At 38.8% G+C, this 13,615-nt stretch overlaps 1 pseudogene; it reads left to right on the forward strand.

The window, feature by feature from the left end:
• Window positions 1–604: 604 nt before the first annotated feature.
• Window positions 605–1,738, forward strand: LOC125405133 (DNA-directed RNA polymerase III subunit RPC6 pseudogene; annotated as a pseudogene).
• The last annotated feature ends 11,877 nt before the right edge of the window (window positions 1,739–13,615 follow it).

Below are 13,615 nucleotides of genomic sequence, written 5' to 3' on the forward strand. Positions count from 1 at the left end.
AATCACTTGTCTGCTAGGTTGGTCTGTTGAACACTAGTTATCACCTGCTTTATCTCTTATGGTCCCTCACAGTTTATGGTATTGTGTTTATGCAGCTCATTTAAAAACATGGAAAATTAAGAAATATAGATTAATAGTCATTTATAATAGTCAAACTTTTAGTCATGTTAGGTGTGTTTTCAAGGTCATGCACAGATATATTTAGGTTGATAGATGGCCTTTAAACACTTCAAAGACCTACAAAATATGACATTTAATATGTTTAATAACCTAAGGCTGGCTTTGCAGTAGGCATCCAATAATATGCCTTCTTGACAGCTGGAAGGGCCTGAAAGAGTGCACCCCTATTTAGCATACGGGTGTCCAAGCCTTTAATTGGGCGGGCACTGAAATTTGGGATAACAGAAAGGAGAGCCTGTGGCAACACTGCTGAGCAGAACTGAGCAGGCACAGCACAGAAACCCCAAGCCAACCCGACAAAGAAGGCCCTGCACAACTGGACTAAGAAGGCTCCTCACCCGCCTGACATGTGCCTCCTCTGGTACCTGGGGCTCTCAGCACACTCTCCGGGGCAACTTTCCCTCTAATCTGGAAAACCGTCCTTATGGCTGAGGTGAAGGTGAAGGTGCAACCGCCAGATGCAGATCCAGTGGAAATAGAATTGTGTCACCAGTTTCCTCATGGAATTACAGATCAAGTAGTTCAAAATGAAATGCCCAACAACGGGCAGTGGCCATCAATAGACTGTTGTCCATGGGTCAGTTGGATCTTTTAAGGAGTAATACAGGCCTTTTATCTAGAACAAAGGATTCTCAGAATGCTGGTAAAATGAAGGGGTCCAATAACCAAGAAAAACTAGTCTACCAAATCATAGAGGATGCAGGGAATAAAGGAATATGAAGCAGAGATAGTCGATATAAAAGTAATTTGCCATTACTGGAAATCAACAAAATTCTCAAGAATCTGGAAAGTAAAAACTTATCAAAGCTGTGAAGTCTGTAGCAGCCTCCAAAAAGAAGATTTATATGCTCTATAACCTGCAGCCAGACAGATTTGTGACTGGTGGAGCATGAAACAGTGACCAGGATTTTGAACCTGAATTTGTTGAGGTGCTTAACCAACAGTGTTTCAAATTCCTACAAATCAAGGCATAAACAGCAATAGAAAGTAAACAGAATCAAATGATTGAGAGAAACAGCTCATTTGCTTCATCTCATGAAGCATGGAAGTACATCTGTGAACTGGGCATCAGTGAGGTTTTTGATGATTGCCATGAAGGTGGTGAGATTTCACCATCTGATTGTATTTATATGACAGAGTGGCTCCCATTTTAATAGGGAGCTGTGAATCTTACATTTGGCAAATGAATTACTTGGAGAGCAAATAATTCATGATGGAACATGCAATTTCTTTGAAAGCATACTTCACAATGATGGATACTGACTTGCTGCTATGAAAATGTATTTATTTATGAAGACAGAATACAAAGCAAATGACATTTAATAAAGTTTAATAGGGAAGTCTCTTCTCAGTAAGGAAATGCCTTGAAGCTCTGGAGGACCACCAAACCTACATTGACCAAGTCCTGTGATAACAGCTAAAGCATGAAGATACACACTTAAAGTTAACTTCCTCGGGTCTTCATTGAAATTCATCATATCAGGTTTATTTAAAAAAAAATAACCTAAGGCTTTTCATGACAGTGAGACACATCTGCCCCTAATAGTACCAATCTACTTCCAAGAAGATGATGGGCATCAAAGAAACTCTGTATGGAGTTTGCTTTCTTTGTGGCAAAAGCTATCCATGTGGGCAAAGAAACTGCCCTTGCCTCAATTACTGACAGTTATTGTCCAAACTGGACCAGCAGGATGCAAAAAAGTAACTGCCAAACTTTGCCAAGATAAGGGCAGAACAGTCCTTCAAAATCCTGCTTCACAGGAAAATTTGTCAGATATGCCAGGCCTGTAGGGAAAACTTGGATGCCCCAAAGTTGCAGAGGAACTTTGGGCAACTGTCCAGACATCCTGATATCTTCGTCATTAGGTAATATTTCATCCTTCTGTGATCTTTGATGGAATTGAAGACTAAATAGTTATAATTATTGTTTTCCTTCATTATAGTAGAAAGCAAGTTAGATGTCAAACTTTAGAGTTGCCAAGATAAGATAGATAATATTTTCTCTAATTTTGTCAAATACAAATAGACTAGATAGTGTAACTCTAATTCTTACTTAGTAACTGTTTTATTGTATACAATTTTACTATGTTAAAATTAAAACCTTCCTTTTTAATTCGAACAGGGGAGAAAATTCTATGGAATACTCCTCTTGTACACTGTAAAGATTTGTTACTCGAATTAATTTCATAAAACACTGATTGGCCAGTAGCCAGGCAGGAAGTATAGGTGGGGCAACCAAACAAAGAATGACAGGAAGGAGAAGGGAGAAGGGAGGAGTCGGGAGTTGCCAGCAGATATAGAGGGAGCAGGAGATTTGCATCTAAGTACTTATGTCCTTGCCAAGTGTTCAATACCAAGCTTTTAGAGAATTTAGATAAATGGGAACATATGTTTCATAAATAAGGCATTTGATAATAAGATATATATTCTATAATGGAGTTTCTGGTACCCCAGAGGACTCTTTTCCCAGGGTTGGGCATTTGAAAAGAAGACCCATGATTTGTCAAGGGAAATGCTGGTCTTTGGGCTCCTTCAGTCCCTGCTGAAGTCCCCCACCCCAGCTCACAAGCCCCCTTTTCCCTGTTCCCCATTTCATACCGGAATCTTTCCCTTGCGGCTTTTTCATGTCTTCTCAGGAGAGTCTTAGTTTGGTACAAACTTGTTCTGTTTTCGCCCATAGGATGGCAATTTTGGTTTTTTTTTTTTCTGAACCCATTATCAATTGTGGCATTTCAATTGTATTTTAATAAATAAAAACTGCCTAAAGATCTGAGAGTAAAATAGTCCCACTGGTCAGCCTTACAGATCAGGTTATGGTAACCCACACTTTTAATCACAGTAGCCACAATGACATGCCCTTTAATCCCAGTTAACCAAACTAATTACCGTAGAAACCAGACGGTGCTTGTCTTTAATCATGGTGATGCACACCTTTAATCCCAGCTCTAGAGAGAATAAAAGGAAGGAAACAGTGGTTGCCTGCTTTGCTTTTCAGATCTTCAGGATGAACCTGTTTCTCTGAGATTTTATTAATCGTGCTTCAGTCTATGACTGAAAAGTTTTTGTTTGATACAGGAAGGGCTTGCCTTTTATAAAGGGATATAGCCAACATGCACAGGGACAGTGTTCTACTTAGTGGTTGTAGTAGCTGCAGTGTCACGTCTTCCCTTCTGCTAATGTCGTGTCCTGCTAGGTCCCCAAGAGCAGGCCAGTGTAAATGCCTGACTGCTGTGTGTGTGTGCACATAAATGTTTATATGCAGTGTGAAGGGCACTCACAGGCCAGAGCATAGCAAACAGGTCTTTCCCTCCCTCATTTCCTCTGCCTTGCTCCTAAAGCTAGCCACCCAGACCCCCATCGTCCCTGCTGCTGCCATGTTGCTCTCCGTGGTCTGTGCTGCTGCCACCAATACCTGTAGTCCATGTTGCCAATAGAGCTCATGTTGACTGTTGGGTCCAGGCATCATGCAATGATGGGGGACAGACCACCAAAGCCTATTAAACCAGAAACAAACTTTATTCCAGAAAAAGAAAAGAAGTCACCATGGGGCACACAAAACTTCTCAACTGTAGCCGTGACCACAGAGATCAGGCTTCTCAGCTGTGGCAATGGGGTTGGTTTTGGGACCTCCAAAATCAAGTACCAGGTGTGAGTCAAAGAGTTTTTACAACCTTGAGGTCAGGCTTAAAGTCACATTACATTGTAAGTTTTACAGCTTTTGGTTATAGGATGTTAACTTAGGATGTTTGCGAAAGCCTTAGCTGACACAGCCACTTTTCAGTGTTCCTGAAAGAATGCAAAGCCGAGTAGAGTCACATGGGGGCAGTTAAAAATTAAGGGAATACAAGCAGAGGGTTCAATAGAGGCCTAGTTAGAAATAAACCTTTGTCCCCAGTACCTGCCTAGGCGCTGGGAAGCTGGGAGGCAGGAGACAACTGCTAAGTTTACCTCTGTCCACAGTGGCTGCCAGCATGTCTGTTCTTAAGGCAGACAGTGTTTGTTAAAGGTATAATAGTGACTGCAAGCTTTATTTTTTTTTCAAAATGTATTTGGACTTACAACTTTATATTTCTATATTCCTAGATCAGAGCCTTTATTTCTCTGTTTTATTCCTGGACTCTTGAGATGTCTGTGGTTTGTACAGACACCTGTGGTCATGGTGATGTTTACAATCCCTGCAGTGACTGGAGGCCACGTTGACGTCTGTGATCTATGCTTCCCTGGGAAGCCAAGCTGAGATTCATGGTCTGTGTTGTCGCTGGCTGATATGAACAAGGAAGCTTCTTTTGCAGACTCATAATTGAGAATGAGAGATGGTGAAGGATTCTGTGACACCCCCCCAAAAAAAAACCAGTCCAGACAGGAAGCTATTGAAGAGAATACTTTAAAATTGTGATAAAGTTGCTGAAGTATAGCTCTTCATGGTTGATGACTTCTGGAGGGACATGGGGAAGGACTCAGTTATCTTTAAGAGTCTGGCTACTGGGAGTTTGACCACGCTCCAGTGAGTATATGCGCAGCACAGATTGGACTTGGTGTATTTGGGGGTGGGGGAGTGAAAGGGTTGGAGGGTGGACCTGGGAGGAATTGGAAGAATTATAATCAGGGTAACTGTATGAAAAAAAAATGAACAAAAAAGTTTTTAAAATTAAAAAAATGTGTGAAATTAAAGAAAAATCAGAAAGAGCTCCAAGATAAGACTTAATGATGAACCCCAAGAATGGAAAACCAGAACAAACCAACCTGAACCTGAAACCCAGCAGATCTCAAGAAACAGAGCAAAAAAAAAAAAAAATATATATATATATATATATATATATATATATATATATATATATATATATATATGAATAGAAAAGAATAGAAAGCATAAAACTAAGAACTGGTTCTTTGAAGAGATAAAAAAGAAGATCAGCAGGCCCTTGGTCCCATCTCACCCAAAGAAAGAAAGCAGATTCCCCAGCTTAGCAGAATCAGAGACAAACCAGGAAACATAAGAGCAGACACCAGATAAATTCAGGAATACTTCAGAGACCTATACTACATTAAGGTAGAAAATCTAAAAGTAGTGGATCACTTTCTAGATTGATCCAAACCACTAAAGTTATCCAAAAGATCAACTATTTAAACAGACCTAAGACAAATAAGGCAATCGAAATAACAATAAAAGCCTTATTACCAAAAATAAAAAGGAAAATTAAAGAAATCCCAGGCACAAGCTCTTAAAGAAGATGTGTAACCAATGCTTCTTAAATTATTCAAAAGAATAGAAACAGGAGCACTTGTAAACTTTTCAATCTAAGAAGCCAGTATTGCTCCAGAACCAGATAAAGATAAACATAATAGTCCCCTCTGAACATAGGTGCAAAATCTTCAATAAAATGCATATGAACAATACAGGAATATATCAAAATGATCATCCATCAAGATCAAATAGGCTTTATCCAGAAATGAAGGAATGGTTCAACACGTGCAAGTCAATATATTTAATAAGCCATAAATGTAGGTTTAAACACAAAAATCCCAAGACCTTCTAAGTAGATACAGAAAAGGTCATTGATGACTCCAACATACTTTCATGAAAGACTGGAGGGAACATACCCCAACATAATAAAGACTATGTATGTATGGCACAGTCATGCGACCCAGCCATCCCACTCCCTGGCATAAGCCCTAGGGACTCTACACCCTGACCACAGACAACGTACTCATGTTCATTTCCACTCTACTGAAAAGCTAGGAAAGGGAACAACCAAAATGTCCTTCAACTGACAAGGGGATAATAAAAATGTAATACACATAGGCTGTAAAGAAAAATGAGATATATGGGTAAGCCAGTGGAACTGGAAAATTTATTTATAGTTGAGTGGGGAGCCCAGACCCAGAGAGATAAATACACCATGTTCTTATCTGAGGCTATTAGTTCTGAATCTTTAGATGTGAGTACACAGCTAGGAGTAACAGCGGATCCCAGGACATCCCGGATGGGGGTGTGAAGAGGTAGAAATTCTAGAGAGGGGGATAGACGGTAAGTCATGGGAACTATGAGAGGAAATAGAAGAAAATGTGGGGGTCTTTATCTGCAGAGTGTAGAAGGGAAAAGGAAGTATGAACACTAAGGATGACTGAAAAGTCAAAAGGAAACACATTTTGTACTGTATTTCCTCTGATACAATGTATTAACCTGGGCAGGTGGGCAGACTGATTGGCACAGAAGTATACATACTTTGTGCGTGTGATGCACTCAAGTGTGTGTGTGCATGTATTGGTCTGAGCAGAGCCCCAGGTGTAGTCCTCTGTAGCTCTACATCTTACTGCCTTGAGACAAAGTCTCACTAACCCAGAAGCTTGTTTTTCTGCTAGGCTAGCAGGCTGGTAAACTCTCATGAACTATTTCCTCCCCAATACTGGGGGTTACAGGCACAAGGTCAGCTTTCTTCATGGGTGCTACGGGAGGTCTTCCGCTCCTTCAGCCAATAGCCTTTAAGATACCAGCCCACTTGGGTGTGGTCTCATTTGCTTTAAAAAGCAACAGTAGCCATGTGTGCTCTCTCTCTTACTTCTGGCTACTAGACTCCTTTCCTGATCGCACAGAGGGCTGTTGTCTGGGACGGTGATCTGTAAGATTTTTTTCCCTTTAAATAAATAACCATTTTATTAATCATAATTCCAAACTGGTGTGGGATTGTTTGTGACTTACACCTTCATCTGGCACCCAACATTTGGTTTTAGAAACCCCACTACCACTCGGCTGCCTGCCACCAGCTTGGCTGGGCAAAAGCCCTCCCTCAGCTGCAGCCTGTGCATGGAGCCAGCAGTTCAATATAAAATATCACGCAGTGGCTTTTCTTGCTGCAGTTTTTTATATTTTTTTTCTTTACACACCTCGGATTGGCTTCAAGTCCCCATGTACCCTATCGTTTGCCTCCCCACGTGGATTTAAACTCCACACCTCCCAGGCTCCACAGGACCGAACAGTCTCTGCCCACCTGGTTTGCTCTTTTCTGAGTGATTTTTAAATCTCCCTTGCAAGCGCAGTGCATAAGTAGCACGAATCAGAGTGCAAGCATTTGCCTAATGCTGCAACCCCTTGGGGAGACTCTGTCACGTGGACGCATATTCGGCTTCCGGGTTTCTCTTCTCTACCCCTGGATTCTGGGTTTCTGGTTCTGTGTTTGAAATTGATTTAATTACATTTACTTTGTTGAGCAACTCATATTTCCCAGTTTTTAAGAAATACTAAGGTGGACACTGAAACAGGACTTGTTTCTGTCACCTTTGCAGTGGTTTTAGTCATGACTCAGCAACATTGCCACTTGCTGGATAATAGGTAATATGTCAGTTTTCATTTCCAATGCACCTTTTACTGCTTTCTTTACTAATACAATGGATTGTATCATGCGAAGTTTATATGATTATGGGGATACCTCAATTTACTGGTTACTAGGTTTCAGTTTTCTTCTCCATATTCTATCATTAAGGAAGAATATGGCACTCCTAAGAATGATGCAATCTTTATGGACTAATAATGAACGGCTAGTTGAAAGGATTAAAATTATTGAAAATCAGAAGTTATCTGAACAAGTGGATACTATGATAGGCAAAATTGACTCCATATCTAAGGGTACTAGGAAGTTACCTGAAAGGGTTCAGGCTGTTGAATTTGTTGTTCAGAAGTTATCACAAAGTTTTGATAAGGTAACAGACAGAATGTACCTCCAGGATGGCAATCTACATGATATACAAGAAAAGTTCAAGGAGGACATGTTATCTTTGAAGGGAAACATTAAAACCTTGGAATCACAGATACAGAATGGGGACCAAAAAATTGATACCTTAGTGAAATCACTAAAAACATATGCAGATCAGGAGATTCAGGCTTTAAGAGAGACAATGATAAAATGATTTGAAATGATTGAAAAAATTATTGGAGCTGGTGAACAGAGTAAGAAGGCACAAGGACAGGATACAGTGTCACCACCAGCAGTCAGAACTGGTTTACCCAGGGTTTTAGCATCACACCCTGTAATTTACTCTGACAAAGCGTCAACTTCTAAAGGCTCAAAGGGAACCAAAGAAGGTAGATGGATGCCAATAGGAATGAATGATCTAAAATAAATTAAGCAAGCTGTCATTAATTATGGCTTGCACTCTGCATTTGTTAAGGAAATGATAAGGACTTGGGCTTCTAATGTCAGATATACTCCCCATGATTTCTCTCAGTTAGTGTCTGCAGTTTTAGATGATGGACCTTCCTTGATGTTTGGAATTTATTTCAGAGAAGAATCCAAACATATGAAACAGCAAGGAAGAGCAAAATGTGTGAAAGTTTCCCAAGATCAAATTCTTGGCATAGGAGCATATGCTGATCCACAAGTCCAAGCTCTTTACGACAATGAAGTATTGTCCCTATGTCACAAAGCATCCTTGAATGCTTGAGATAGAATACAAGAAAAAGGGAAAAAGATCGAATCATATACCAGGATTAGGCAGGGATAGAGAGAACCCTTTACTGACTTTTTGCAAAGATTAATTAAGGCTCTGCAAATAGGAGTAACCGACCCAGAAGCTAGGTGAATAATTCTTGAATCTCTGGCTTTTGAAAATGCAAACTTAGAATGTAAAAAGATAATTGGGCCTTTAAGGTCTAGATCAGCACTTATGGATAAATGGATTCAGCATATAGTGAATGTTGAGACATTTGGCTATAATGATGAATCTTGGGTAGGAGAAGCAATTTCCAAAGCAATGAGAAGACATCAAACTGTCAAATGTTTTAATTGTGGTAAATTAGGACATCTGAAAAGGGATTGCAGGCAAGGAGTTTCTAGGAATAATATCTCTTCTGGGAATGACAAAAATAGGAGACCTTGGCCTTCAGGTATATGGAAAAAGGTCACCAGCCATTCAGGCTGTACAAGAACATTCAGCAGCTAGCAAACCTTTAGAGGTACCAACATCCCTACCTTTAAAATGGTTAACTGAGAAGCCAATATGGATGAAGCAGTGGCCTTTAGCTGAAGATAAATTACAGACTTTGGAACAGCTGGTACAAGAGCAACTAGATGCTCACCATATTGAAGAATCAACCAGCCCTTGGAATTCTCCTGTGCTTGTTGTAAAAAAGAAATCTGGCAAATGGAAAATGGTGACAGATCTAAGAGCTGTCAACAAGGTAATTCAACCTATGGGTCTGCTATAATCTGGAATTCCTTTGCCTTCTCTATTACCAAAAGGATGGCCTCTTATAGTTATTGATTTGAAAGATTTTTTTTCTATACCTTTACAAGAAAAAATAGAGAAAAAATGCCTTTACAGAGTCTACTTATAATAATTCTCAGCCTACTAAGATATCAATGGACTGTCCTCCCATAAGGGATGCTCAATAGTCCCATATTGTACCAATATTTTATAAGTCAGCCATTGGAAATAATTTGTAAGCAATTTCCTAACTCTATAATTTATCATTTCATGGATGAACATTTTGTTATCTGATACAGATAAAGATACTTTAGAAAGGATGTTTGAAGAGGTAAAGAAAGTTGCCTAAATGGGGATTACAAATTGCTCCTGAAAAGATTCAAAGAGGAGATTCTGTTAATTACCTAGGTTACAGAATAGGTTTACAGAAAATTAGAACACAAAAGGCACAAATTGGGGAAGACCAGTTACGGACTCTTAATGACTTTCAAAGATTGTTAGGAGACATTTCCAGTCTATGACCAGCTGTTGGGATAACACCTGATCTAATGGTTCATTTAAACAAAACCTTAGATGGTGAAAAAGATTTGAATAGTTCCAGGGAATTGACAGCTGAAGCAGAAAAGAAACTGACAATGGTTGAGGAAAAATTCCAGGAGGCACATGTGGATAAGGTGAACCCGAATCTTAGTTCCATCCTAGTCATAATGCCTTCCAGAATTTCTCCTACAGGGATTTTAATGCAGAGGGAAGATATTATTTTAGAATGGATATTTATACCACATAAACCAAATAAAAAATAAAAACTTGCCGGGCGGTGGTGGCACACGCCTTCAATCCCAGCACTCGGGAGGCAGAGCCAGGTGGATCCCTGTGAGTTCGAGGCCAGCCTGGTCTACAAGAGCTAGTTCCAGGACAGGCACCAAAAACTACGGAGAAACCCTGTCTCGAATTTCAAAAAAAATAAATAAATAAAAACTTATGTGGAAAAGGTCTCTGAATTAATTATAAAAGGTAAACTGAGACTTCGTCAACTAGCAGATAAAGACCCAGCAGAAATTATAGAACCTTTTACTACTGATAAAATAAAAAAATGTTATGGGAAAACAATGAACCATGACAAAGAGCTTGTGCTAATTTTTTGGAAGAAATTAATAGCAACTATCCCAAAAGTGATAGACTTAACCTCATAAAGAGAACTTGGATTCTTCCTTGAATTGTACGTGATGCACCAATAACGGGAGCCCAAACATTTTATTCTGATGCTAATAAATCAGGGAAAGCAGGTTACAAGTCAGAAGAACTGAGTAAGGTGGAACAAAGCCCTTATAATTCTGTCCAGAAGGCAGAATTATATGCCATTCTTATGGTGCTAAGGGATTTTAAAGAACCTCTTAATATAGTTACGGATTCCCAATATGCAGAAAGAGTTATCTTGCATAGTGAAACTGCTGAATTTATACAAGATGATACAGAATTGACTTCATTGTTTATCCAGATGCAAGACATAATCGGGAATAGGCTTTGTCCTATGTACATAACACACACTCTATCCCTTATGGTTCTGCCTGGTCCTCTAGCATAAGGTAATGCTGAAATTGATCAATTATTGATTGTAAGCATGTTGCAGGCCTCAGAGTTTTATAAAAAACATCACGTCAATAGTAAAGGCTTAAAGAAAGAGTTTTCCATTACATGGCAACAAGCCAAGGACATTATAAAGAGGTGTCCTACTTGTTCTTTCTATAATCAAACACCGTTGCCTGCAGGGAGTAACCCAAAGGTTAGTCAAAGGAATGAAATCTGGCAGATGGATGTGTTCCACTATATGGAATTTGGTAAATTAAAATATATACACCACACCCTAGACACATATTCAGGTTTTCAATGGGCAACTGCCCTGAGCTCAGAAAAAGCTGATTCGGTAATCACACATTTATTGGAAGTTATAGCCATCATGGGTATACCTGCACAAATAAAGACAGACAATGGTCCAGCATATGTATCTAAGAAAATGAAATGCTTTTTGCTTATTATAATATAAAGCACATTACAGGTATACCAAATAATCCTACAGGTCAGGCAGTTATAGAAAGATCAAATCATACTATAAAGGATATGCTGAACAAACAGAAAGGGACTGAAAATACCCCCAGAAATAGATTGCATAATGCTTTATTAACCTTGAATTTTCTTAATGCTTATGAGAAATGAACAACAGCAGTGAAGAGGCATTGGGTAATGGGGAAAACTTCTGAATTGAATCAACAAGTATATTTCAAGGATGTGTTGACTTCACAATGGAAACCAGGAGATGTACTACGTTGGGGAAAGGGTTTTGCTCTTGTTTCCTCAGGAGATAAAAAAAATATGGATACCATCAAAATTATTAAATATTTGCTTTGAAAAAGAGAAACCTATTGAAACAGAGAAATGACAGCTCATCCACACTGGTGATAACCATACAAGTGATAAGAAAAACATTTAGGATGGGGGCAGGGTCCTATTCTTGTCTTTACAGGAAAATACTCATCTTCAAAAACTCAAGAAACCTGATGTTTGAATGATGACAGGTAGAAAAAATAACTATTCATCAAGAAAATCAAATATGGTTCATAATTACAAATGATACAATGTATACATTTGTATATATGTATATGTATGTATATGTTTATGAATATATAGAGCTGGTTTTAGAGTTGGGCAACAGCTCTGTCCTTTAAATCCAAGCATATTGTTAAAAGAAAAACCCCAGAGTTTCTATCTCATGTCAAGAGCCGTTTGATGTGGGAAAGAAAAAAGAATTTAGAAAACATCTTTGCTTTTCTTCATATCTATTTTTTTCTTTATCATACCTATCATTGAATATATGTCTGTATATGTCTATATAAATAATGTTTAAGTTTTCTACAATGAACAATGAATTTTCCAGCAGTAATCTTTGAAGTTTCCAGGAAGAAGATGGGGCCCCATCTCTTCACCTGGTTGATATGATGTCACGATACTGATAGTGCTACTTGTAGTAACAAGACCTGTTTTGGGTACCAGCTGCACAAGACGTTTCCAACTTGTTTAGCTGAAATGGTGCACATCATTTACAACGTTTTGGCCAGACCTCCACAAAATACTCAAAGACTATTTACAATCTTACCAGACATTAATCTTGAAATTTAACCATCATTTTACTTTCACAGGATCCCCTAGAAAGAATGTCACCTCCATGACAGCCGGAAGTAATTCTAGAAGATGATGTCCCCTCTCCCAGCAAAGTTTGTCCTCAGGTTTAGGGACATCATTTAGGGATTGATTATAATTGGTATATGGTTGAAGGTTGGGGGAGGAATTTTATAAGCTCAGGGAATTTTTTTAAAAAAGGGAAAATTGGATGACGGGATAATAGATTGGTATTTGGAAGTTATTGTTTACATACAATCACATTGGTATAGATTCTTGTATATTGATACAAAGTATTGAATATTGTATGCATGCATGCTTCTACCTCTGTTTAAAACATTTTTTACGTATTTATATATATTTACCATATTGTAGTACACATTTCTACCTCTGATCAAGATACTTATACATTGTTTACATTTGGAGGTCATTGTCCTCATTTATTGTCATTGTTTATTGTCTTAGTCTTTAAGTGAGATAGGTATTAAGAATTATAGATCAATAGTCCTCTATGTTTGTCATACTTATAGTTAGACTAATCAGGTTCTTTAGATACATAGAGATTATATTCTGTATAGATAGATGATCTTCAACCACTTCAAGGATCTGTGAAACATGGAATTTAAATAACTTAGGGTTTTGTTGACATGAGACATGATTGCTCCTGGCAGCACCAATCTATTCCTGAGAGAATGTTGAGCACCAAAGACACTCCACTTGGAGCCTATTTCCTTCTTGGCAAAAACTGGCCTTTGGACAAAGAAATGCCCATGCCTCAACCACCGACAAGATATAGCATCCAGAAATGAATAAACAGGACTGTCAAATTTTGCCAAGACAGGGTAAGACAGCCACTGTGGAAATCAGTGTGGCGGTTTCTCAGGAAACTGGGAGTCAACCTCCCTCAGGACCCAGCAATTCCACTCTTGGGAATATACCCAAGAGATGCCCTATCATACTACAAAAACATTTGTTCAACTATGTTCATAGCAGCACTATTTGTAATAGCCAGAACATGGAAACAACCTAGGTGCCCCTCAATAGAAGAATGGTTAAAAAA

This window comes from Myodes glareolus, chromosome 15, assembly GCF_982192425.1.
Source record: "Myodes glareolus chromosome 15, mMyoGla1.1, whole genome shotgun sequence".
NCBI lineage: Eukaryota > Metazoa > Chordata > Mammalia > Rodentia > Cricetidae > Myodes > Myodes glareolus.